The sequence below is a fragment of the Clarias gariepinus genome, chromosome 5 (assembly GCF_024256425.1).
Source record: "Clarias gariepinus isolate MV-2021 ecotype Netherlands chromosome 5, CGAR_prim_01v2, whole genome shotgun sequence".
Lineage (NCBI taxonomy): Eukaryota > Metazoa > Chordata > Actinopteri > Siluriformes > Clariidae > Clarias > Clarias gariepinus.
The window spans coordinates 1,687,501-1,709,703 of record NC_071104.1 but is presented as its reverse complement, the minus strand read 5'-3'; the positions used below and the strand labels follow the sequence as shown (position 1 = coordinate 1,709,703).

The 22,203-nt window shown below is 45.8% G+C and overlaps 28 non-coding genes across 28 annotated transcripts; 14 read left to right on the top strand and 14 right to left on the bottom strand.

Moving 5' to 3' along the window:
• Positions 1-122: 122 nt before the first annotated feature.
• Positions 123-204, bottom strand: trnas-aga (transfer RNA serine (anticodon AGA)). The gene has a single exon. It is a non-coding gene; the product is annotated as a tRNA-Ser (tRNA).
• Positions 205-538: 334 nt separating this feature from the next.
• trnar-ucu (transfer RNA arginine (anticodon UCU)) lies at positions 539-628 on the top strand. Its single transcript is given in 2 exon segments — positions 539-575; positions 593-628. It is a non-coding gene; the product is annotated as a tRNA-Arg (tRNA).
• A 658-nt stretch (positions 629-1,286) lies between these two features.
• trnat-ugu (transfer RNA threonine (anticodon UGU)) lies at positions 1,287-1,360 on the top strand. Its single transcript has one exon. It is a non-coding gene; the product is annotated as a tRNA-Thr (tRNA).
• Positions 1,361-1,860: 500 nt separating this feature from the next.
• trnal-cag (transfer RNA leucine (anticodon CAG)) lies at positions 1,861-1,943 on the bottom strand. Its single transcript has one exon. It is a non-coding gene; the product is annotated as a tRNA-Leu (tRNA).
• A 293-nt stretch (positions 1,944-2,236) lies between these two features.
• Positions 2,237-2,318, bottom strand: trnas-aga (transfer RNA serine (anticodon AGA)). Its single transcript has one exon. It is a non-coding gene; the product is annotated as a tRNA-Ser (tRNA).
• A 1,082-nt stretch (positions 2,319-3,400) lies between these two features.
• On the top strand, positions 3,401-3,474 carry trnat-ugu (transfer RNA threonine (anticodon UGU)). Its single transcript has one exon. It is a non-coding gene; the product is annotated as a tRNA-Thr (tRNA).
• Positions 3,475-3,974: 500 nt separating this feature from the next.
• trnal-cag (transfer RNA leucine (anticodon CAG)) lies at positions 3,975-4,057 on the bottom strand. Its single transcript has one exon. It is a non-coding gene; the product is annotated as a tRNA-Leu (tRNA).
• Positions 4,058-4,350: 293 nt separating this feature from the next.
• trnas-aga (transfer RNA serine (anticodon AGA)) lies at positions 4,351-4,432 on the bottom strand. The gene has a single exon. It is a non-coding gene; the product is annotated as a tRNA-Ser (tRNA).
• Positions 4,433-4,764: 332 nt separating this feature from the next.
• trnar-ucu (transfer RNA arginine (anticodon UCU)) lies at positions 4,765-4,854 on the top strand. Its single transcript is given in 2 exon segments — positions 4,765-4,801; positions 4,819-4,854. It is a non-coding gene; the product is annotated as a tRNA-Arg (tRNA).
• Positions 4,855-5,512: 658 nt separating this feature from the next.
• On the top strand, positions 5,513-5,586 carry trnat-ugu (transfer RNA threonine (anticodon UGU)). Its single transcript has one exon. It is a non-coding gene; the product is annotated as a tRNA-Thr (tRNA).
• A 500-nt stretch (positions 5,587-6,086) lies between these two features.
• trnal-cag (transfer RNA leucine (anticodon CAG)) lies at positions 6,087-6,169 on the bottom strand. The gene has a single exon. It is a non-coding gene; the product is annotated as a tRNA-Leu (tRNA).
• Positions 6,170-6,462: 293 nt separating this feature from the next.
• trnas-aga (transfer RNA serine (anticodon AGA)) lies at positions 6,463-6,544 on the bottom strand. Its single transcript has one exon. It is a non-coding gene; the product is annotated as a tRNA-Ser (tRNA).
• A 332-nt stretch (positions 6,545-6,876) lies between these two features.
• Positions 6,877-6,966, top strand: trnar-ucu (transfer RNA arginine (anticodon UCU)). Its single transcript is given in 2 exon segments — positions 6,877-6,913; positions 6,931-6,966. It is a non-coding gene; the product is annotated as a tRNA-Arg (tRNA).
• Positions 6,967-7,624: 658 nt separating this feature from the next.
• On the top strand, positions 7,625-7,698 carry trnat-ugu (transfer RNA threonine (anticodon UGU)). Its single transcript has one exon. It is a non-coding gene; the product is annotated as a tRNA-Thr (tRNA).
• A 500-nt stretch (positions 7,699-8,198) lies between these two features.
• trnal-cag (transfer RNA leucine (anticodon CAG)) lies at positions 8,199-8,281 on the bottom strand. Its single transcript has one exon. It is a non-coding gene; the product is annotated as a tRNA-Leu (tRNA).
• A 293-nt stretch (positions 8,282-8,574) lies between these two features.
• Positions 8,575-8,656, bottom strand: trnas-aga (transfer RNA serine (anticodon AGA)). Its single transcript has one exon. It is a non-coding gene; the product is annotated as a tRNA-Ser (tRNA).
• Positions 8,657-8,989: 333 nt separating this feature from the next.
• Positions 8,990-9,079, top strand: trnar-ucu (transfer RNA arginine (anticodon UCU)). The gene is given in 2 exon segments: positions 8,990-9,026; positions 9,044-9,079. It is a non-coding gene; the product is annotated as a tRNA-Arg (tRNA).
• Positions 9,080-9,737: 658 nt separating this feature from the next.
• Positions 9,738-9,811, top strand: trnat-ugu (transfer RNA threonine (anticodon UGU)). Its single transcript has one exon. It is a non-coding gene; the product is annotated as a tRNA-Thr (tRNA).
• A 1,887-nt stretch (positions 9,812-11,698) lies between these two features.
• On the bottom strand, positions 11,699-11,781 carry trnal-cag (transfer RNA leucine (anticodon CAG)). Its single transcript has one exon. It is a non-coding gene; the product is annotated as a tRNA-Leu (tRNA).
• A 710-nt stretch (positions 11,782-12,491) lies between these two features.
• trnar-ucu (transfer RNA arginine (anticodon UCU)) lies at positions 12,492-12,581 on the top strand. The gene is given in 2 exon segments: positions 12,492-12,528; positions 12,546-12,581. It is a non-coding gene; the product is annotated as a tRNA-Arg (tRNA).
• A 658-nt stretch (positions 12,582-13,239) lies between these two features.
• Positions 13,240-13,313, top strand: trnat-ugu (transfer RNA threonine (anticodon UGU)). The gene has a single exon. It is a non-coding gene; the product is annotated as a tRNA-Thr (tRNA).
• Positions 13,314-15,215: 1,902 nt separating this feature from the next.
• On the bottom strand, positions 15,216-15,298 carry trnal-cag (transfer RNA leucine (anticodon CAG)). Its single transcript has one exon. It is a non-coding gene; the product is annotated as a tRNA-Leu (tRNA).
• A 709-nt stretch (positions 15,299-16,007) lies between these two features.
• On the top strand, positions 16,008-16,097 carry trnar-ucu (transfer RNA arginine (anticodon UCU)). Its single transcript is given in 2 exon segments — positions 16,008-16,044; positions 16,062-16,097. It is a non-coding gene; the product is annotated as a tRNA-Arg (tRNA).
• A 658-nt stretch (positions 16,098-16,755) lies between these two features.
• On the top strand, positions 16,756-16,829 carry trnat-ugu (transfer RNA threonine (anticodon UGU)). Its single transcript has one exon. It is a non-coding gene; the product is annotated as a tRNA-Thr (tRNA).
• Positions 16,830-18,709: 1,880 nt separating this feature from the next.
• On the bottom strand, positions 18,710-18,792 carry trnal-cag (transfer RNA leucine (anticodon CAG)). The gene has a single exon. It is a non-coding gene; the product is annotated as a tRNA-Leu (tRNA).
• A 709-nt stretch (positions 18,793-19,501) lies between these two features.
• Positions 19,502-19,591, top strand: trnar-ucu (transfer RNA arginine (anticodon UCU)). Its single transcript is given in 2 exon segments — positions 19,502-19,538; positions 19,556-19,591. It is a non-coding gene; the product is annotated as a tRNA-Arg (tRNA).
• Positions 19,592-20,823: 1,232 nt separating this feature from the next.
• trnal-cag (transfer RNA leucine (anticodon CAG)) lies at positions 20,824-20,906 on the bottom strand. Its single transcript has one exon. It is a non-coding gene; the product is annotated as a tRNA-Leu (tRNA).
• Positions 20,907-21,199: 293 nt separating this feature from the next.
• Positions 21,200-21,281, bottom strand: trnas-aga (transfer RNA serine (anticodon AGA)). Its single transcript has one exon. It is a non-coding gene; the product is annotated as a tRNA-Ser (tRNA).
• Between the last annotated feature and the right edge of the window lie 922 nt (positions 21,282-22,203).

Genomic DNA, 22,203 nt, shown 5'->3' with positions numbered 1-22,203 from the left:
GCAGGATGTCACTATTATGTCTTCGAGAAAGCACCAACTATTAAGGGCATGAGGAAATTTGTTACAAATCACAGCCACAACACAATGAGTTGCAACATGTCTTTCTTGTGCAAAATAACAGACGTAATCGGCAGGATTCGAATCTGCGCGGGGAGACCGCAATGGATTTCTAGTCCATCGCCTTAACCACTCGGCCACGACTACACCAATAGTGCGAACTTAGCGTGGGCCTGTGGTTAAATAAACTTTTGCCACGTCTCATTTCATGACTTGACCTCCTCCCCAAAGCAAGCCTTGGATCTTTCCAATACACGCAAGTGTATCGGTTGGCTTAAGTTCAGGATTTTTAGGCTTCAGACAGGAACCATGTTCACGTTTTACCTTAGCAAAACAGCAAAGCAGTTTTCAACAAGTTTCAGCACCTGCCATAGTTGTTTGCATTTGGTGGAATTTGATTAGTAGCAACAGAAAAGCATCTGCCTAATGAACTCCAGCATCCATGAGTCTTGGAGAGCCTGAAAAAAAAAACACCCTGGTTGGCTCTGTGGCGCAATGGATAGCGCATTGGACTTCTAGACTCAGCTGTGGAGCTATTCAAAGGTTGTGGGTTCGAGTCCCACCAGAGTCACTAACTTGTTACCTTCTTTTCATCCACACCCCATGTCTAAAATGAAATCTTTGGTCAGGAATCCCTGTTCAAGATGCACTTTCCTATGTGCCATATTTAATTGAATGACTTGTCAGCAGAATTTAAGAAATATCATTGTTTTCCACATGTTTCTGCCCATTTGTCCCAAATCAAGCCCTCAGCTCAACTCCAGCTTCAACAAAAGGTTACGACATTGATTCACGCAATCCTTATGGGACAAAGAGCCAAAGTCCACAACAGCAATCTGATGAAGGCTTGCTTGCTTTTAGATGTGCATGGCAAGTGGATTTTAATTCCTTTCCCCTGACTGTTGTGATATGCTTGTTAGGACTATGGCTGGAGATCACCCATAACCTTGTTTGCTGTGGCTTGTGTGCCATTTACAGATCTAAAAGTTGACATTTTCTTGAGGATTTTCACCCGTTTTGGGATCTTATCAAGCCGAAATCAAAGTTAGGATGAGCAAACAAACATCAAAGCATTTGCATGGCATCGCTGGTTGAGTACTCGTCTCACTAGCTTAGCGAGGTCTGCATGCGGATGGAGGAAATAGTAGCATTGCAATCAGATTAAGTCTTGGCCAGGAGAGTCTCGGTTAAAAGTGCTGGGTCATGCCCAAGGTGCCACCCAGGCTGTTGGCACTGTGGCTTAGCTGGTGAAAGCACCTGTCTTGTAAACAGGAGATCCTGGGTTCAAATCCCAGCAGTGCCTGTTGTGAGTTTCATCTCTTGGTGCACCAGACAAGGTCTGGGTCCAACTGCATTAGGAACTCAAGGCTTAAGTGCTTGTGGGCTCAGGTTGTGGCAGGGTATCTTGCTTTCAGCCAGGATTTCTGCTCAGTTTTCATGTGTTTTCCACAGGTAGACATCTGTCCATGGAGCTCAAGCAAGGTAGCTCTATTCCTCCCACAGAAGTGAACGAACACTGGCATTTTGATTTGCAAGAATTGAATCATTTTCTGAGTAGCCGTGGAACATTTGCCTGATGTCTGAAGTTCAGCTCAGAACCTGTAGCCTTCATTATGGCACCCTGCTCCGAGCTTTGCCTCAACACAACCATGTCTACATTGTCCAAAAAATCGAAGAAGCAAGCGCTAGATGAAGAAAAGTCCAAACTTTTTCGCTTGCAAGCAAAGCTATGCTGTGAGAGGTCAAGGTTGTTGATTCAGATCCATACACGATTTCCTAAACGCAACAAAGAGAAGGGGCTTTTGTCAGAAGTGGGATTTGAACCCACGCCTCCAGGGGAGACTGCGTCCTGAACGCAGCGCCTTAGACCGCTTGGCCATCCTGACACGGCAGGCTCTAGAAAAGTCACGTCTTGCACGGATTACAGGTCGCTGGCCACGCACTCATATAACCGATCGGATGTCTACGGGCAGCTTGTCATTGGAAGACAATTCAACGTTGGGAAGGGGTGACAGGATTTCTCCAACAAAGGAGCAGCTATTAAGGATAAAAAGGGGGCAGGATGTCACTATTATGTCTTCGAGAAAGCACCACCTATTAAGGGCATGAGGAAATTTGTTACAAATCACAGCCACAACACAATGAGTTGCAACATGTCTTTCTTGTGCAAAATAACAGACGTAATCGGCAGGATTCGAATCTGCGCGGGGAGACCGCAATGGATTTCTAGTCCATCGCCTTAACCACTCGGCCACGACTACACCAATAGTGCGAACTTAGCGTGGGCCTGTGGTTAAATAAACTTTTGCCACGTCTCATTTCATGACTTGACCTCCTCCCCAAAGCAAGCCTTGGATCTTTCCAATACACGCAAGTGTATCGGTTGGCTTATTTAAGGATTTTTAGGCTTCAGACAGGAACCATGTTCACGTTTTACCTTAGCAAAACAGCAAAGCAGTTTTCAACAAGTTTCAGCACCTGCCATAGTTGTTTGCATTTGGTGGAATTTGATTAGTAGCAACAGAAAAGCATCTGCCTAATGAGCTCGAGCATCCATGAGTCTTGGAGAGCCTGAAAAAAAAAAACACCCTGGTTGGCTCTGTGGTGCAATGGATAGCGCATTGGACTTCTAGACTCAGCTGTGGAGCTATTCAAAGGTTGTGGGTTCGAGTCCCACCAGAGTCACTAACTTGTTACCTTCTTTTCATCCACACCCCATGTCTAAAATGAAATCTTTGGTCAGGAATCCCTGTTCAAGATGCACTTTCCTATGTGCCATATTTAATTGAATGACTTGTCAGCAGAATTTAAGAAATATCATTGTTTTCCACATGTTTCTGCCCATTTGTCCCAAATCAAGCCCTCAGCTCAACTCCAGCTTCAACAAAAGGTTACGACATTGATTCACGCAATCCTTATGGGACAAAGAGCCAAAGTCCACAACAGCAATCTGATGAAGGCTTGCTTGCTTTTAGATGTGCATGGCAAGTGGATTTTAATTCCTTTCCCCTGACTGTTGTGATATGCTTGTTAGGACTATGGCTGGAGATCACCCATAACCTTGTTTGCTGTGGCTTGTGTGCCATTTACAGATCTAAAAGTTGACATTTTCTTGAGGATTTTCACCCGTTTTGGGATCTTATCAAGCCGAAATCAAAGTTAGGATGAGCAAACAAACATCAAAGCATTTGCATGGCATCGCTGGTTGTGTACTCGTCTCACTAGCTTAGCGAGGTCTGCATGCGGATGGAGGAAATATTAGCATTGCAATCAGATTAAGTCTTGGCCAGGAGAGTCTCGGTTAAAAGTGCTGGGTCATGCCCAAGGTGCCACCCAGGCTGTTGGCACTGTGGCTTAGCTGGTGAAAGCACCTGTCTTGTAAACAGGAGATCCTGGGTTCAAATCCCAGCAGTGCCTGTTGTGAGTTTCATCTCTTGGTGCACCAGACAAGGTCTGGGTCCAACTGCATTAGGAACTCAAGGCTTAAGTGCTTGTGGGCTCAGGTTGTGGCAGGGTATCTTGCTTTCAGCCAGGATTTCTGCTCAGTTTTCATGTGTTTTCCACAGGTAGACATCTGTCCATGGAGCTCAAGCAAGGTAGCTCTATTCCTCCCACAGAAGTGAACGAACACTGGCATTTTGATTTGCAAGAATTGAATCATTTTCTGAGTAGCCGTGGAACATTTGCCTGATGTCTGAAGTTCAGCTCAGAACCTGTAGCCTTCATTATGGCACCCTGCTCCGAGCTTTGCCTCAACACAACCATGTCTACATTGTCCAAAAAATCGAAGAAGCAAGCGCTAGATGAAGAAAAGTCCAAACTTTTTCGCTTGCAAGCAAAGCTATGCTGTGAGAGGTCAAGGTTGTTGATTCAGATCCATACACGATTTCCTAAACGCAACAAAGAGAAGGGGCTTTTGTCAGAAGTGGGATTTGAACCCACGCCTCCAGGGGAGACTGCGTCCTGAACGCAGCGCCTTAGACCGCTCGGCCATCCTGACACGGCAGGCTCTAGAAAAGTCACGTCTTGCACGGATTACAGGTCGCTGGCCACGCACTCATATAACCGATCGGATGTCTACGGGCAGCTTGTCATTGGAAGACAATTCAACGTTGGGAAGGGGTGACAGGATTTCTCCAACAAAGGAGCAGCTATTAAGGATAAAAAGGGGGCAGGATGTCACTATTATGTCTTCGAGAAAGCACCAACTATTAGGGGCATGAGGAAATTTGTTACAAATCACAGCCACAACACAATGAGTTGCAACATGTCTTTCTTGTGCAAAATAACAGACGTAATCGGCAGGATTCGAATCTGCGCGGGGAGACCGCAATGGATTTCTAGTCCATCGCCTTAACCACTCGGCCACGACTACACCAATAGTGCGAACTTAGCGTGGGCCTGTGGTTAAATAAACTTTTGCCACGTCTCATTTCATGACTTGACCTCCTCCCCAAAGCAAGCCTTGGATCTTTCCAATACACGCAAGTGTATCGGTTGGCTTATTTAAGGATTTTTAGGCTTCAGACAGGAACCATGTTCACGTTTTACCTTAGCAAAACAGCAAAGCAGTTTTCAACAAGTTTCAGCACCTGCCATAGTTGTTTGCATTTGGTGGAATTTGATTAGTAGCAACAGAAAAGCATCTGCCTAATGAACTCCAGCATCCATGAGTCTTTTAGAGCCTGAAAAAAAAACTCCCTGGTTGGCTCTGTGGCGCAATGGATAGCGCATTGGACTTCTAGACTCAGCTGTGGAGCTATTCAAAGGTTGTGGGTTCGAGTCCCACCAGAGTCACTAACTTGTTACCTTCTTTTCATCCACACCCCATGTCTAAAATGAAATCTTTGGTCAGGAATCCCTGTTCAAGATGCACTTTCCTATGTGCCATATTTAATTGAATGACTTGTCAGCAGAATTTAAGAAATATCATTGTTTTCCACATGTTTCTGCCCATTTGTCCCAAATCAAGCCCTCAGCTCAACTCCAGCTTCAACAAAAGGTTACGACATTGATTCACGCAATCCTTATGGGACAAAGAGCCAAAGTCCACAACAGCAATCTGATGAAGGCTTGCTTGCTTTTAGATGTGCATGGCAAGTGGATTTTAATTCCTTTCCCCTGACTGTTGTGATATGCTTGTTAGGACTATGGCTGGAGATCACCCATAACCTTGTTTGCTGTGGCTTGTGTGCCATTTACAGATCTAAAAGTTGACATTTTCTTGAGGATTTTCACCCGTTTTGGGATCTTATCAAGCCGAAATCAAAGTTAGGATGAGCAAACAAACATCAAAGCATTTGCATGGCATCGCTGGTTGAGTACTCGTCTCACTAGCTTAGCGAGGTCTGCATGCGGATGGAGGAAATATTAGCATTGCAATCAGATTAAGTCTTGGCCAGGAGAGTCTCGGTTAAAAGTGCTGGGTCATGCCCAAGGTGCCACCCAGGCTGTTGGCACTGTGGCTTAGCTGGTGAAAGCACCTGTCTTGTAAACAGGAGATCCTGGGTTCAAATCCCAGCAGTGCCTGTTGTGAGTTTCATCTCTTGGTGCACCAGACAAGGTCTGGGTCCAACTGCATTAGGAACTCAAGGCTTAAGTGCTTGTGGGCTCAGGTTGTGGCAGGGTATCTTGCTTTCAGCCAGGATTTCTGCTCAGTTTTCATGTGTTTTCCACAGGTAGACATCTGTCCATGGAGCTCAAGCAAGGTAGCTCTATTCCTCCCACAGAAGTGAACGAACACTGGCATTTTGATTTGCAAGAATTGAATCATTTTCTGAGTAGCCGTGGAACATTTGCCTGATGTCTGAAGTTCAGCTCAGAACCTGTAGCCTTCATTATAGCACCCTGCTCCGAGCTTTGCCTCAACACAACCATGTCTACATTGTCCAAAAAATCGAAGAAGCAAGCGCTAGATGAAGAAAAGTCCAAACTTCTTCGCTTGCAAGCAAAGCTATGCTGTGAGAGGTCAAGGTTGTTGATTCAGATCCATACACGATTTCCTAAACGCAACAAAGAGAAGGGGCTTTTGTCAGAAGTGGGATTTGAACCCACGCCTCCAGGGGAGACTGCGTCCTGAACGCAGCGCCTTAGACCGCTCGGCCATCCTGACACGGCAGGCTCTAGAAAAGTCACGTCTTGCACGGATTACAGGTCGCTGGCCACGCACTCATATAACCGATCGGATGTCTACGGGCAGCTTGTCATTGGAAGACAATTCAACGTTGGGAAGGGGTGACAGGATTTCTCCAACAAAGCAGCAGCTATTAAGGATAAAAAGGGGGCAGGATGTCACTATTATGTCTTCGAGAAAGCACCAACTATTAAGGGCATGAGGAAATTTGTTACAAATCACAGCCACAACACAATGAGTTGCAACATGTCTTTCTTGTGCAAAATAACAGACGTAATCGGCAGGATTCGAATCTGCGCGGGGAGACCGCAATGGATTTCTAGTCCATCGCCTTAACCACTCGGCCACGACTACACCAATAGTGCGAACTTAGCGTGGGCCTGTGGTTAAATAAACTTTTGCCACGTCTCATTTCATGACTTGACCTCCTCCCCAAAGCAAGCCTTGGATCTTTCCAATACACGCAAGTGTATCGGTTGGCTTATTTAAGGATTTTTAGGCTTCAGACAGGAACCATGTTCACGTTTTACCTTAGCAAAACAGCAAAGCAGTTTTCAACAAGTTTCAGCACCTGCCATAGTTGTTTGCATTTGGTGGAATTTGATTAGTAGCAACAGAAAAGCATCTGCCTAATGAACTCCAGCATCCATGAGTCTTTTAGAGCCTGAAAAAAAAACTCCCTGGTTGGCTCTGTGGCGCAATGGATAGCGCATTGGACTTCTAGACTCAGCTGTGGAGCTATTCAAAGGTTGTGGGTTCGAGTCCCACCAGAGTCACTAACTTGTTACCTTCTTTTCATCCACACCCCATGTCTAAAATGAAATCTTTGGTCAGGAATCCCTGTTCAAGATGCACTTTCCTATGTGCCATATTTAATTGAATGACTTGTCAGCAGAATTTAAGAAATATCATTGTTTTCCACATGTTTCTGCCCATTTGTCCCAAATCAAGCCCTCAGCTCAACTCCAGCTTCAACAAAAGGTTACGGCATTGATTCACGCAATCCTTATGGGACAAAGAGCCAAAGTCCACAACAGCAATCTGATGAAGGCTTGCTTGCTTTTAGATGTGCATGGCAAGTGGATTTTAATTCCTTTCCCCTGACTGTTGTGATATGCTTGTTAGGACTATGGCTGGAGATCACCCATAACCTTGTTTGCTGTGGCTTGTGTGCCATTTACAGATCTAAAAGTTGACATTTTCTTGAGGATTTTCACCCGTTTTGGGATCTTATCAAGCCGAAATCAAAGTTAGGATGAGCAAACAAACATCAAAGCATTTGCATGGCATCGCTGGTTGAGTACTCGTCTCACTAGCTTAGCGAGGTCTGCATGCGGATGGAGGAAATATTAGCATTGCAATCAGATTAAGTCTTGGCCAGGAGAGTCTCGGTTAAAAGTGCTGGGTCATGCCCAAGGTGCCACCCAGGCTGTTGGCACTGTGGCTTAGCTGGTGAAAGCACCTGTCTTGTAAACAGGAGATCCTGGGTTCAAATCCCAGCAGTGCCTGTTGTGAGTTTCATCTCTTGGTGCACCAGACAAGGTCTGGGTCCAACTGCATTAGGAACTCAAGGCTTAAGTGCTTGTGGGCTCAGGTTGTGGCAGGGTATCTTGCTTTCAGCCAGGATTTCTGCTCAGTTTTCATGTGTTTTCCACAGGTAGACATCTGTCCATGGAGCTCAAGCAAGGTAGCTCTATTCCTCCCACAGAAGTGAACGAACACTGGCATTTTGATTTGCAAGAATTGAATCATTTTCTGAGTAGCCGTGGAACATTTGCCTGATGTCTGAAGTTCAGCTCAGAACCTGTAGCCTTCATTATAGCACCCTGCTCCGAGCTTTGCCTCAACACAACCATGTCTACATTGTCCAAAAAATCGAAGAAGCAAGCGCTAGATGAAGAAAAGTCCAAACTTCTTCGCTTGCAAGCAAAGCTATGCTGTGAGAGGTCAAGGTTGTTGATTCAGATCCATACACGATTTCCTAAACGCAACAAAGAGAAGGGGCTTTTGTCAGAAGTGGGATTTGAACCCACGCCTCCAGGGGAGACTGCGTCCTGAACGCAGCGCCTTAGACCGCTCGGCCATCCTGACACGGCAGGCTCTAGAAAAGTCACGTCTTGCACGGATTACAGGTCGCTGGCCACGCACTCATATAACCGATCGGATGTCTACGGGCAGCTTGTCATTGGAAGACAATTCAACGTTGGGAAGGGGTGACAGGATTTCTCCAACAAAGCAGCAGCTATTAAGGATAAAAAGGGGGCAGGATGTCACTATTATGTCTTCGAGAAAGCACCAACTATTAAGGGCATGAGGAAATTTGTTACAAATCACAGCCACAACACAATGAGTTGCAACATGTCTTTCTTGTGCAAAATAACAGACGTAATCGGCAGGATTCGAATCTGCGCGGGGAGACCGCAATGGATTTCTAGTCCATCGCCTTAACCACTCGGCCACGACTACACCAATAGTGCGAACTTAGCGTGGGCCTGTGGTTAAATAAACTTTTGCCACGTCTCATTTCATGACTTGACCTCCTCCCCAAAGCAAGCCTTGGATCTTTCCAATACACGCAAGTGTATCGGTTGGCTTAAGTTCAGGATTTTTAGGCTTCAGACAGGAACCATGTTCACGTTTTACCTTAGCAAAACAGCAAAGCAGTTTTCAACAAGTTTCAGCACCTGCCATAGTTGTTTGCATTTGGTGGAATTTGATTAGTAGCAACAGAAAAGCATCTGCCTAATGAACTCCAGCATCCATGAGTCTTGGAGAGCCTGAAAAAAAAACTCCCTGGTTGGCTCTGTGGCGCAATGGATAGCGCATTGGACTTCTAGACTCAGCTGTGGAGCTATTCAAAGGTTGTGGGTTCGAGTCCCACCAGAGTCACTAACTTGTTACCTTCTTTTCATCCACACCCCATGTCTAAAATGAAATCTTTGGTCAGGAATCCCTGTTCAAGATGCACTTTCCTATGTGCCATATTTAATTGAATGACTTGTCAGCAGAATTTAAGAAATATCATTGTTTTCCACATGTTTCTGCCCATTTGTCCCAAATCAAGCCCTCAGCTCAACTCCAGCTTCAACAAAAGGTTACGACATTGATTCACGCAATCCTTATGGGACAAAGAGCCAAAGTCCACAACAGCAATCTGATGAAGGCTTGCTTGCTTTTAGATGTGCATGGCAAGTGGATTTTAATTCCTTTCCCCTGACTGTTGTGATATGCTTGTTAGGACTATGGCTGGAGATCACCCATAACCTTGTTTGCTGTGGCTTGTGTGCCATTTACAGATCTAAAAGTTGACATTTTCTTGAGGATTTTCACCCGTTTTGGGATCTTATCAAGCCGAAATCAAAGTTAGGATGAGCAAACAAACATCAAAGCATTTGCATGGCATCGCTGGTTGAGTACTCGTATTACTAGCTTAGCAAGGTCTGCATGCGGATGGAGGAAATATTAGCATTGCAATCAGATTAAGTCTTGGCCAGGAGAGTCTCGGTTAAAAGTGCTGGGTCATGCCCAAGGTGCCACCCAGGCTGTTGGCACTGTGGCTTAGCTGGTGAAAGCACCTGTCTTGTAAACAGGAGATCCTGGGTTCAAATCCCAGCAGTGCCTGTTGTGAGTTTCATCTCTTGGTGCACCAGAGATGGTCTGGGTCCAACTGCATTAGGAACTCAAGGCTTAAGTGCTTGTGGGCTCAGGTTGTGGCAGGGTATCTTGCTTTCAGCCAGGATTTCTGCTCAGTTTTCATGTGTTTTCCACAGTTAGACATCTGTCCATGAAGCTCAAGCAAGGTAGCTCTATTCCTCCCACAGAAGTGAACGAACACTGGCATTTTGATTTGCAAGAATTGAATCATTTTCTGAGTAGCCGTGGAACATTTGCCTGATGTTTGCTTCCACACAAGTGTGACTTTTTATATGTGGGACGTTTCACTCTACCGACTTATATTTGGTCACATTTAAATGAAGTCAATGGCTGTCAATAAGCTAGTATATATGGATAAATATATATATATATATATATATACATATTTTTTTTGCTGTAAACTGTATGCCAGGATAAATTGGATAGCTCAGTCGGTAGAGCATCAGACTTTTAATCTGAGGGTCCAGGGTTCAAGTCCCTGTTCAGGCGTGACCTTCTATTGGTGCTTAGGAAAAAAGAGCATTTGGCACAAGTTGTTCAAAGCGATTAAGAGGGCTAGCTTGGATTAAGGAATTCTCAAGGGCAGAAAATTGGAAATTGCAGACTACTTGCCAAGAATTTCCCGGTGGAGACTTACTCTTAGGAGATTGTCTTATGCTCAGGAAGGCGCAAGATGGCGCCAGTGAGGTCGGCTGCCGTCACGATGTCCAGTCACTGGAGAACAAACTCGATGACCTCAGGGCCAGGATAAAGTTCCAGAGAGACATTCGGGACTGCAATCTCCTCTGCTTTACCGAGACATGGCTGAACCCAGCGGTGCCGGACCACGTCATCCAGCCGGCCGAGTTCTTCTCCGTTCACCGCATGGACAGGACACAGGACTTAGGGAAGTCAAGGGGAGGCGGCGTGTGTTTAATGGTCAATAGCAGCTGGTGCAACAGCAGGAGCGTTGTTCCTCTCGCACGCTCCTGCACTCCAAACGTGGAACTACTGTCCATCATGTGTCCTCCTTTTTATTTACCTCGGAAATTTACATCGGTAATAATCAGCACCATTTATATCCTGCCTTAAGCGCACACGAAGACTGCCTTATGCGAGCTGCATGAGGCATTCACACAGCACCAGACACAACACCGTGACGCTGCGCTTATTGTGGCGGTGGACTTTAACAGTGCCAACCTTAAACGCGAAGCGCCAAACTTTCATCAGCATATCACCTGTCCCACCAGGGGCAAAAGGACACTGGACCACTGCTACACTACAGTCAAGGACGGCTATAGGGCACAATCTCGTCCACCGTTTGGTAAATCTGACCATGCCGCTATCTTCCTCATGCCAAAATATAAACAAAGGCAGAAACAGGAAGTGCGGGTTCAGAGGGAGGTCGCGCGCTGTACGGACCAATCAGTGGCCGCGTTACAGGATGCACTTGATGACGCAGACTGGGACATGTCTTCAACCATCTATGGGCCATGCTGCAAAATACAGACAAAAAGATGAAATGAACCTATGAATCATGAACAATGACAACTTTTCATACCCAATCGTCAAAGAGAAGCTGATTCCTTGACTTCAGCAATCAAACATGTGCTGGGACATCTCAAAAGAATTTTTCAGCATCCGTAAAAAGGAAGTTCAGCTCAGAACCTGTAGCCTTCATTATGGCACCCTGCTCCGAGCTTTGCCTCAACAACACAACCATGTCTACATTGTCCAAAAAATCGAAGAAGCAAGCGCTTGATGAAGAAAAGTCCAAACTTCTTCGCTTGCAAGCAAAGCTATGCTGTGAGAGGTCAAGGTTGTTGATTCAGATCCATAAACGATTTCCTAAACGCAACAAAGAGAAGGGGCTCTTGTCAGAAGTGGGATTTGAACCCACGCCTCCAGGGGAGATTGCGACCTGAACGCAGCGCCTTAGACCGCTCGGCCATCCTGACACGGCAGGCTCTAGAAAAGTCACGTCTTGCACGGATTACAGGTCGCTGGCCACGCACTCATATAACCGATCGGATGTCTACGGGCAGCTTGTCATTGGAAGACAATTCAACGTTGGGAAGGGGTGACAGGATTTCTCCAACAAAGCAGCAGCTATTAAGGATAAAAAGGGGGCAGGATGTCACTATTATGTCTTCGAGAAAGCACCAACTATTAAGGGCATGAGGAAATTTGTTACAAATCACAGCCACAACACAATGAGTTGCAACATGTCTTTCTTGTGCAAAATAACAGACGTAATCGGCAGGATACGAATCTGCGCGGGGAGACCCCAATGGATATCTAGTCCATCGCCTTAACCACTCGGCCACGACTACACCAAGTGTGCGAACTTAGCGTGGGCCTGTGGTTAAATAAACTTTTGCCACGTCTTATTTCATGACTTGACTTCCTCCCCAAAGCAAGCCTTGGATCTTTCCAATACACGCAAGTGTATCGGTTGGCTTAAGTTCAGGATTTTTAGGCTTCAGACAGGAACCATGTTCACGTTTTACCTTAGCAAAACAGCAAAGCAGTTTTCAACAAGTTTCAGCACCTGCCATAGTTGTTTGCATTTGGTGGAATTAGATTAGTAGCAACAGAAAAGCATCTGCCTAATGAACTCCAGCATCCATGAGTCTTGGAGAGCCTGAAAAAAAAAAACACCCTGGTTGGCTCTGTGGCGCAATGGATAGCGCATTGGACTTCTAGACTCAGCTGTGGAGCTATTCAAAGGTTGTGGGTTCGAGTCCCACCAGAGTCACTAACTTGTTACCTTCTTTTCATCCACACCCCATGTCTAAAATGAAATCTTTGGTCAGGAATCCCTGTTCAAGATGCACTTTCCTATGTGCCATATTTGATTGAATGACTTGTCAGCAGAATTTAAGAAATATCATTGTTTTCCACATGTTTCTGCCCATTTGTCCCAAATCAAGCCCTCAGCTCAACTCCAGCTTCAACAAAAGGTTACGACATTGAGTCACGCAATCCTTATGGGACAAAGAGCCAAAGTCCACAACAGCAATCTGATGAAGGCTTGCTTGCTTTTAGATGTGCATGGCAAATGGATTTTAATTCCTTTCCCCTGACTGTTGTGATATGCTTGTTAGGACTATGGCTGAAGATCACCCATAACCTTGTTTGCTGTGGCTTGTGTGCAATTTACAGATCTAAAAGTTGACATTTTCTTGAGGATTTTTACCCGTTTTGGGATCTTATCAAGCCGAAATCAAAGTTAGGATGAGCAAACAAACATCAAAGCATTTGCATGGCATCGCTGGTTGAGTACTCGTCTCACTAGCTCAGCGAGGTCTGCATGCGGATGGAGGAAATATTAGCATTGCAATCAGATTAAGTCTTGGCCAGGAGAGTCTCGGTTAAAAGTGCTGGGTCATGCCCAAGGTGCCACCCAGGCTGTTGGCACTGTGGCTTAGCTGGTGAAAGCACCTGTCTTGTAAACAGGAGATCCTGGGTTCAAATCCCAGCAGTGCCTGTTGTGAGTTTCATCTCTTGGTGCACCAGACAAGGTCTGGGTCCAACTGCATTAGGAACTCAAGGCTTAAGTGCTTGTGGGCTCAGGTTGTGGCAGGGTATCTTGCTTTCAGCCAGGATTTCTGCTCAGTTTTCATGTGTTTTCCACAGGTAGACATCTGTCCATGGAGCTCAAGCAAGGTAGCTCTATTCCTCCCACAGAAGTGAACGAACACTGGCATTTTGATTTGCAAGAATTGAATCATTTTCTGAGTAGCCGTGGAACATTTGCCTGATGTTTGCTTCCACACAAGTGTGACTTTTTATATGTGGGACGTTTCACTCTACCGACTTATATTTGGTCACATTTAAATGAAGTCAATGGCTGTCAATAAGCTAGTATATATGGATAAATATATATATATATATATATATATATATACATATTTTTTTTGCTGTAAACTGTATGCCAGGATAAATTGGATAGCTCAGTCGGTAGAGCATCAGACTTTTAATCTGAGGGTCCAGGGTTCAAGTCCCTGTTCAGGCGTTACCTTCTATTGGTGCTTAGGAAAAAAGAGCATTTGGCACAAGTTGTTCAAAGCGATTAAGAGGGCTAGCTTGGATTAAGGAATTCTCAAGGGCAGAAAATTGGAAATTGCAGACTACTTGCCAAGGATTTCCACAATTTCCCGGTGGAGACTTACTCTTAGGAGATTGTCTTATGCTCAGGAAGGCGCAAGATGGCGCCAGTGAGGTCGGCTGCCGTCACGATGTCCAGTCACTGGAGAACAAACTCGATGACCTCAGGGCCAGGATAAAGTTCCAGAGAGACATTCGGGACTGCAATCTCCTCTGCTTTACCGAGACATGCCTGAACCCAGCGGTGCCGGACCACGTCATCCAGCCGGCCGAGTTCTTCTCCGTTCACCGCATGGACAGGACACAGGACTTAGGGAAGTCAAGGGGAGGCGGCGTGTGTTTAATGGTCAATAGCAGCTGGTGCAACAGCAGGAGCGTTGTTCCTCTCGCACGCTCCTGCACTCCAAACGTGGAACTACTGTCCATCATGTGTCCTCCTTTTTATTTACCTCGGAAATTTACATCGGTAATATTCAGCACCATTTATATCCTGCCTTAAGCGCACACGGAGACTGCCTTATGCGAGCTGCATGAGGCATTCACACAGCACCAGACACAACACCGTGACGCTGCGCTTATTGTGGCGGTGGACTTTAACAGTGCCAACCTTAAACGCGAAGGGCCAAACTTTCATCAGCATATCACCTGTCCCACCAGGGGCAAAAGGACACTGGACCACTGCTACACTACAGTCAAGGACGGCTATAGGGCACAATCTCATCCACCCTTTGGTAAATCTGACCATGCCGCTATCTTCCTCATGCCAAAATATAAACAAAGGCAGAAACAGGAAGTGCGGGTTCAGAGGGAGGTCGCGCGCTGTACGGACCAATTAGTGGCCGCGTTACAGGATGCACTTGATGACGCAGACTGGGACATGTCTTCAACCATCTATGGGCCATGCTGCAAAATACAGACAAAAAGATGAAATGAACCTATGAATCATGAACAATGACAACTTTTCATACCCAATCGTCAAAGAGAAGCTGATTCCTTGACTTCAGCAATCAAACATGTGCTGGGACATCTCAAAAGAATTTTTCAGCATCCGTAAAAAGGAAGTTCAGCTCAGAACCTGTAGCCTTCATTATGGCACCCTGCTCCGAGCTTTGCCTCAACAACACAACCATGTCTACATTGTCCAAAAAATCGAAGAAGCAAGCGCTTGATGAAGAAAAGTCCAAACTTCTTCGCTTGCAAGCAAAGCTATGCTGTGAGAGGTCAAGGTTGTTGATTCAGATCCATACACGATTTCCTAAACGCAACAAAGAAAAGGGGCTCTTGTCAGAAGTGGGATTTGAACCCACGCCTCCAGGGGAGACTGCGACCTGAACGCAGCGCCTTAGACCGCTCGGCCATCCTGACACGGCAGGCTCTAGAAAAGTCACGTCTTGCACGGATTACAGGTCGCTGGCCACGCACTCATATAACCGATCGGATGTCTACGGGCAGCTTGTCATTGGAAGACAATTCAACGTTGGGAAGGGGTGACAGGATTTCTCCAACAAAGCAGCAGCTATTAAGGATAAAAAGGGGGCAGGATGTCACTATTATGTCTTCGAGAAAGCACCAACTATTAAGGGCATGAGGAAATTTGTTACAAATCACAGCCACAACACAATGAGTTGCAACATGTCTTTCTTGTGCAAAATAACAGACGTAATCGGCAGGATACGAATCTGCGCGGGGAGACCCCAATGGATATCTAGTCCATCGCCTTAACCACTCGGCCACGACTACACCAAGTGTGCGAACTTAGCGTGGGCCTGTGGTTAAATAAACTTTTGCCACGTCTCATTTCATGACTTGACCTCCTCCCCAAAGCAAGCCTTGGATCTTTCCAATACACGCAAGTGTATCGGTTGGCTTAAGTTCAGGATTTTTAGGCTTCAGACAGGAACCATGTTCACGTTTTACCTTAGCAAAACAGCAAAGCAGTTTTCAACAAGTTTCAGCACCTGCCATAGTTGTTTGCATTTGGTGGAATTTGATTAGTAGCAACAGAAAAGCATCTGCCTAATGAACTCCAGCATCCATGAGTCTTGGAGAGCCTGAAAAAAAAAACACCCTGGTTGGCTCTGTGGCGCAATGGATAGCGCATTGGACTTCTAGACTCAGCTGTGGAGCTATTCAAAGGTTGTGGGTTCGAGTCCCACCAGAGTCACTAACTTGTTACCTTCTTTTCATCCACACCCCATGTCTAAAATGAAATCTTTGGTCAGGAATCCCTGTTCAAGATGCACTTTCCTATGTGCCATATTTGATTGAATGACTTGTCAGCAGAATTTAAGAAATATCATTGTTTTCCACATGTTTCTGCCCATTTGTCCCAAATCAAGCCCTCAGCTCAACTCCAGCTTCAACAAAAGGTTACGACATTGATTCACGCAATCCTTATGGGACAAAGAGCCAAAGTCCACAACAGCAATCTGATGAAGGCTTGCTTGCTTTTAGATGTGCATGGCAAGTGGATTTTAATTCCTTTCGCCTGACTGTTGTGATATGCTTGTTAGGACTATGGCTGGAGATCACCCATAACCTTGTTTGCTGTGGCTTGTGTGCCATTTACAGATCTAAAAGTTGACATTTTCTTGAGGATTTTCACCCGTTTTGGGATCTTATCAAGCCGAAATCAAAGTTAGGATGAGCAAACAAACATCAAAGCATTTGCATGGCATCGCTGGTTGAGTACTCGTCTCACTAGCTTAGCGAGGTCTGCATGCGGATGGAGGAAATATTAGCATTGCAATCAGATTAAGTCTTGGCCAGGAGAGTCTCGGTTAAAAGTGCTGGGTCATGCCCAAGGTGCCACCCAGGCTGTTGGCACTGTGGCTTAGCTGGTGAAAGCACCTGTCTTGTAAACAGGAGATCCTGGGTTCAAATCCCAGCAGTGCCTGTTGTGAGTTTCATCTCTTGGTGCACCAGACAAGGTCTGGGTCCAACTGCATTAGGAACTCAAGGCTTAAGTGCTTGTGGGCTCAGGTTGTGGCAGGGTATCTTGCTTTCAGCCAGGATTTCTGCTCAGTTTTCATGTGTTTTCCACAGGTAGACATCTGTCCATGGAGCTCAAGCAAGGTAGCTCTATTCCTCCCACAGAAGTGAACGAACACTGGCATTTTGATTTGCAAGAATTGAATCATTTTCTGAGTAGCCGTGGAACATTTGCCTGATGTTTGCTTCCACACAAGTGTGACTTTTTATATGTGGGACGTTTCACTCTACCGACTTATATTTGGTCACATTTAAATGAAGTCAATGGCTGTCAATAAGCTAGTATATATATATATATATATACATATTTTTTTTGCTGTAAACTGTATGCCAGGATAAATTGGATAGCTCAGTCGGTAGAGCATCAGACTTTTAATCTGAGGGTCCAGGGTTCAAGTCCCTGTTCAGGCGTTACCTTCTATTGGTGCTTAGGAAAAAAGAGCATTTGGCACAAGTTGTTCAAAGCGATTAAGAGGGCTAGCTTGGATTAAGGAATTCTCAAGGGCAGAAAATTGGAAATTGCAGACTACTTGCCAAGGATTTCCACAATTTCCCGGTGGAGACTTACTCTTAGGAGATTGTCTTATGCTCAGGAAGGCGCAAGATGGCGCCAGTGAGGTCGGCTGCCGTCACGATGTCCAGTCACTGGAGAACAAACTCGATGACCTCAGGGCCAGGATAAAGTTCCAGAGAGACATTCGGGACTGCAATCTCCTCTGCTTTACCGAGACATGGCTGAACCCAGCGGTGCCGGACCACGTCATCCAGCCGGCCGAGTTCTTCTCCGTTCACCGCATGGACAGGACACAGGACTTAGGGAAGTCAAGGGGAGGCGGCGTGTGTTTAATGGTCAATAGCAGCTGGTGCAACAGCAGGAGCGTTGTTCCTCTCGCACGCTCCTGCACTCCAAACGTGGAACTACTGTCCATCATGTGTCCTCCTTTTTATTTACCTCGGAAATTTACATCGGTAATATTCAGCACCATTTATATCCTGCCTTAAGCGCACACGGAGACTGCCTTATGCGAGCTGCATGAGGCATTCACACAGCACCAGACACAACACCGTGACGCTGCGCTTATTGTGGCGGTGGACTTTAACAGTGCCAACCTTAAACGCGAAGGGCCAAACTTTCATCAGCATATCACCTGTCCCACCAGGGGCAAAAGGACACTGGACCACTGCTACACTACAGTCAAGGACGGCTATAGGGCACAATCTCGTCCACCCTTTGGTAAATCTGACCATGCCGCTATCTTCCTCATGCCAAAATATAAACAAAGGCAGAAACAGGAAGTGCGGGTTCAGAGGGAGGTCGCGCGCTGTACGGACCAATTAGTGGCCGCGTTACAGGATGCACTTGATGACGCAGACTGGGACATGTCTTCAACCATCTATGGGCCATGCTGCAAAATACAGACAAAAAGATGAAATGAACCTATGAATCATGAACAATGACAACTTTTCATACCCAATCGTCAAAGAGAAGCTGATTCCTTGACTTCAGCAATCAAACATGTGCTGGGACATCTCAAAAGAATTTTTCAGCATCCGTAAAAAGGAAGTTCAGCTCAGAACCTGTAGCCTTCATTATGGCACCCTGCTCCGAGCTTTGCCTCAACAACACAACCATGTCTACATTGTCCAAAAAATCGAAGAAGCAAGCGCTTGATGAAGAAAAGTCCAAACTTCTTCGCTTGCAAGCAAAGCTATGCTGTGAGAGGTCAAGGTTGTTGATTCAGATCCATACACGATTTCCTAAACGCAACAAAGAAAAGGGGCTCTTGTCAGAAGTGGGATTTGAACCCACGCCTCCAGGGGAGACTGCGACCTGAACGCAGCGCCTTAGACCGCTCGGCCATCCTGACACGGCAGGCTCTAGAAAAGTCACGTCTTGCACGGATTACAGGTCGCTGGCCACGCACTCATATAACCGATCGGATGTCTACGGGCAGCTTGTCATTGGAAGACAATTCAACGTTGGGAAGGGGTGACAGGATTTCTCCAACAAAGCAGCAGCTATTAAGGATAAAAAGGGGGCAGGATGTCACTATTATGTCTTCGAGAAAGCACCAACTATTAAGGGCATGAGGAAATTTGTTACAAATCACAGCCACAACACAATGAGTTGCAACATGTCTTTCTTGTGCAAAATAACAGACGTAATCGGCAGGATACGAATCTGCGCGGGGAGACCCCAATGGATATCTAGTCCATCGCCTTAACCACTCGGCCACGACTACACCAAGTGTGCGAACTTAGCGTGGGCCTGTGGTTAAATAAACTTTTGCCACGTCTCATTTCATGACTTGACCTCCTCCCCAAAGCAAGCCTTGGATCTTTCCAATACACGCAAGTGTATCGGTTGGCTTAAGTTCAGGATTTTTAGGCTTCAGACAGGAACCATGTTCACGTTTTACCTTAGCAAAACAGCAAAGCAGTTTTCAACAAGTTTCAGCACCTGCCATAGTTGTTTGCATTTGGTGGAATTTGATTAGTAGCAACAGAAAAGCATCTGCCTAATGAACTCCAGCATCCATGAGTCTTGGAGAGCCTGAAAAAAAAAACACCCTGGTTGGCTCTGTGGCGCAATGGATAGCGCATTGGACTTCTAGACTCAGCTGTGGAGCTATTCAAAGGTTGTGGGTTCGAGTCCCACCAGAGTCACTAACTTGTTACCTTCTTTTCATCCACACCCCATGTCTAAAATGAAATCTTTGGTCAGGAATCCCTGTTCAAGATGCACTTTCCTATGTGCCATATTTGATTGAATGACTTGTCAGCAGAATTTAAGAAATATCATTGTTTTCCACATGTTTCTGCCCATTTGTCCCAAATCAAGCCCTCAGCTCAACTCCAGCTTCAACAAAAGGTTACGACATTGAGTCACGCAATCCTTATGGGACAAAGAGCCAAAGTCCACAACAGCAATCTGATGAAGGCTTGCTTGCTTTTAGATGTGCATGGCAAGTGGATTTTAATTCCTTTCCCCTGACTGTTGTGATATGCTTGTTAGGACTATGGCTGAAGATCACCCATAACCTTGTTTGCTGTGGCTTGTGTGCAATTTACAGATCTAAAAGTTGACATTTTCTTGAGGATTTTTACCCGTTTTGGGATCTTATCAAGCCGAAATCAAAGTTAGGATGAGCAAACAAACATCAAAGCATTTGCATGGCATCGCTGGTTGAGTACTCGTCTCACTAGCTCAGCGAGGTCTGCATGCGGATGGAGGAAATATTAGCATTGCAATCAGATTAAGTCTTGGCCAGGAGAGCCTCGGTTAAAAGTGCTGGGTCATGCCCAAGGTGCCACCCAGGCTGTTGGCACTGTGGCTTAGCTGGTGAAAGCACCTGTCTTGTAAACAGGAGATCCTGGGTTCAAATCCCAGCAGTCCTTGTTGTGAGTTTCATCTCTTGGTGCACCAGACAAGGTCTGGGTCCAACTGCATGAGGAACTCAAGGCTTAAGTGCTTGTGGGCTCAGGTTGTGGCAGGGTATCTTGCTTTCAGCCAGGATTTCTGCTCAGTTTTCATGTGTTTTCCACAGGTAGACATCTGTCCATGGAGCTCAAGCAAGGTAGCTCTATTCCTCCCACAGAAGTGAACGAACACTGGCATTTTGATTTGCAAGAATTGAATCATTTTCTGAGTAGCCGTGGAACATTTGCCTGATGTCTGAAGTTCAGCTCAGAACCTGTAGCCTTCATTATAGCACCCTGCTCCGAGCTTTGCCTCAACACAACCATGTCTACATTGTCCAAAAAATCGAAGAAGCAAGCGCTTGATGAAGAAAAGTCCAAACTTCTTCGCTTGCAAGCAAAGCTATGCTGTGAGAGGTCAAGGTTGTTGATTCAGATCCATACACGATTTCCTAAACGCAACAAAGAAAAGGGGCTCTTGTCAGAAGTGGGATTTGAACCCACGCCTCCAGGGGAGACTGCGACCTGAACGCAGCGCCTTAGACCGCTCGGCCATCCTGACACGGCAGGCTCTAGAAAAGTCACGTCTTGCACGGATTACAGGTCGCTGGCCACGCACTCATATAACCGATCGGATGTCTACGGGCAGCTTGTCATTGGAAGACAATTCAACGTTGGGAAGGGGTGACAGGATTTCTCCAACAAAGCAGCAGCTATTAAGGATAAAAAGGGGGCAGGATGTCACTATTATGTCTTCGAGAAAGCACCAACTATTAAGGGCATGAGGAAATTTGTTACAAATCACAGCCACAACACAATGAGTTGCAACATGTCTTTCTTGTGCAAGATAACAGACGTAATCGGCAGGATTCGAACCTGCGCGGGGAGACCCCAATGGATTTCTAGTCCATCGCCTTAACCACTCGGCCACGACTACACCAAGTGTGCGAACTTAGCGTGGGCCTGTGGTTAAATAAACTTTTGCCACGTCTCATTTCATGACTTGACCTCCTCCCCAAAGCAAGCCTTGGATCTTTCCAATACACGCAAATGTATCGGTTGGCTTAAGTTCAGGATTTTTAGGCTTCAGACAGGAACCATGTTCACGTTTTACCTTAGCAAAACAGCAAAGCAGTTTTCAACAAGTTTCAGCACCTGCCATAGTTGTTTGCATTTGGTGGAATTTGATTAGTAGCAACAGAAAAGCATCTGCCTAATGAACTCGAGCATCCATGAGTCTTGGAGAGCCTGAAAAAAAAAAACACCCTGGTTGGCGCTGTGGCGCAATGGATAGCGCATTGGACTTCTAGACTCAGCTGTGGAGCTATTCAAAGGTTGTGGGTTCGAGTCCCACCAGAGTCACTAACTTGTTACCTTCTTTTCATCCACACCCCATGTCTAAAATGAAATCTTTGGTCAGGAATCCCTGTTCAAGATGCACTTTCCTATGTGCCATATTTGATTGAATGACTTGTCAGCAGAATTTAAGAAATATCATTGTTTTCCACATGTTTCTGCCCATTTGTCCCAAATCAAGCCCTCAGCTCAACTCCAGCTTCAACAAAAGGTTACGACATTGATTCACGCAATCCTTATGGGACAAAGAGCCAAAGTCCACAACAGCAATCTGATGAAGGCTTGCTTGCTTTTAGATGTGCATGGCAAGTGGATTTTAATTCCTTTCCCCTGACTGTTGTGATATGCTTGTTAGGACTATGGCTGGAGATCACCCATAACCTTGTTTGCTGTGGCTTGTGTGCCATTTACAGATCTAAAAGTTGACATTTTCTTGAGGATTTTCACCCGTTTTGGGATCTTATCAAGCCGAAATCAAAGTTAGGATGAGCAAACAAACATCA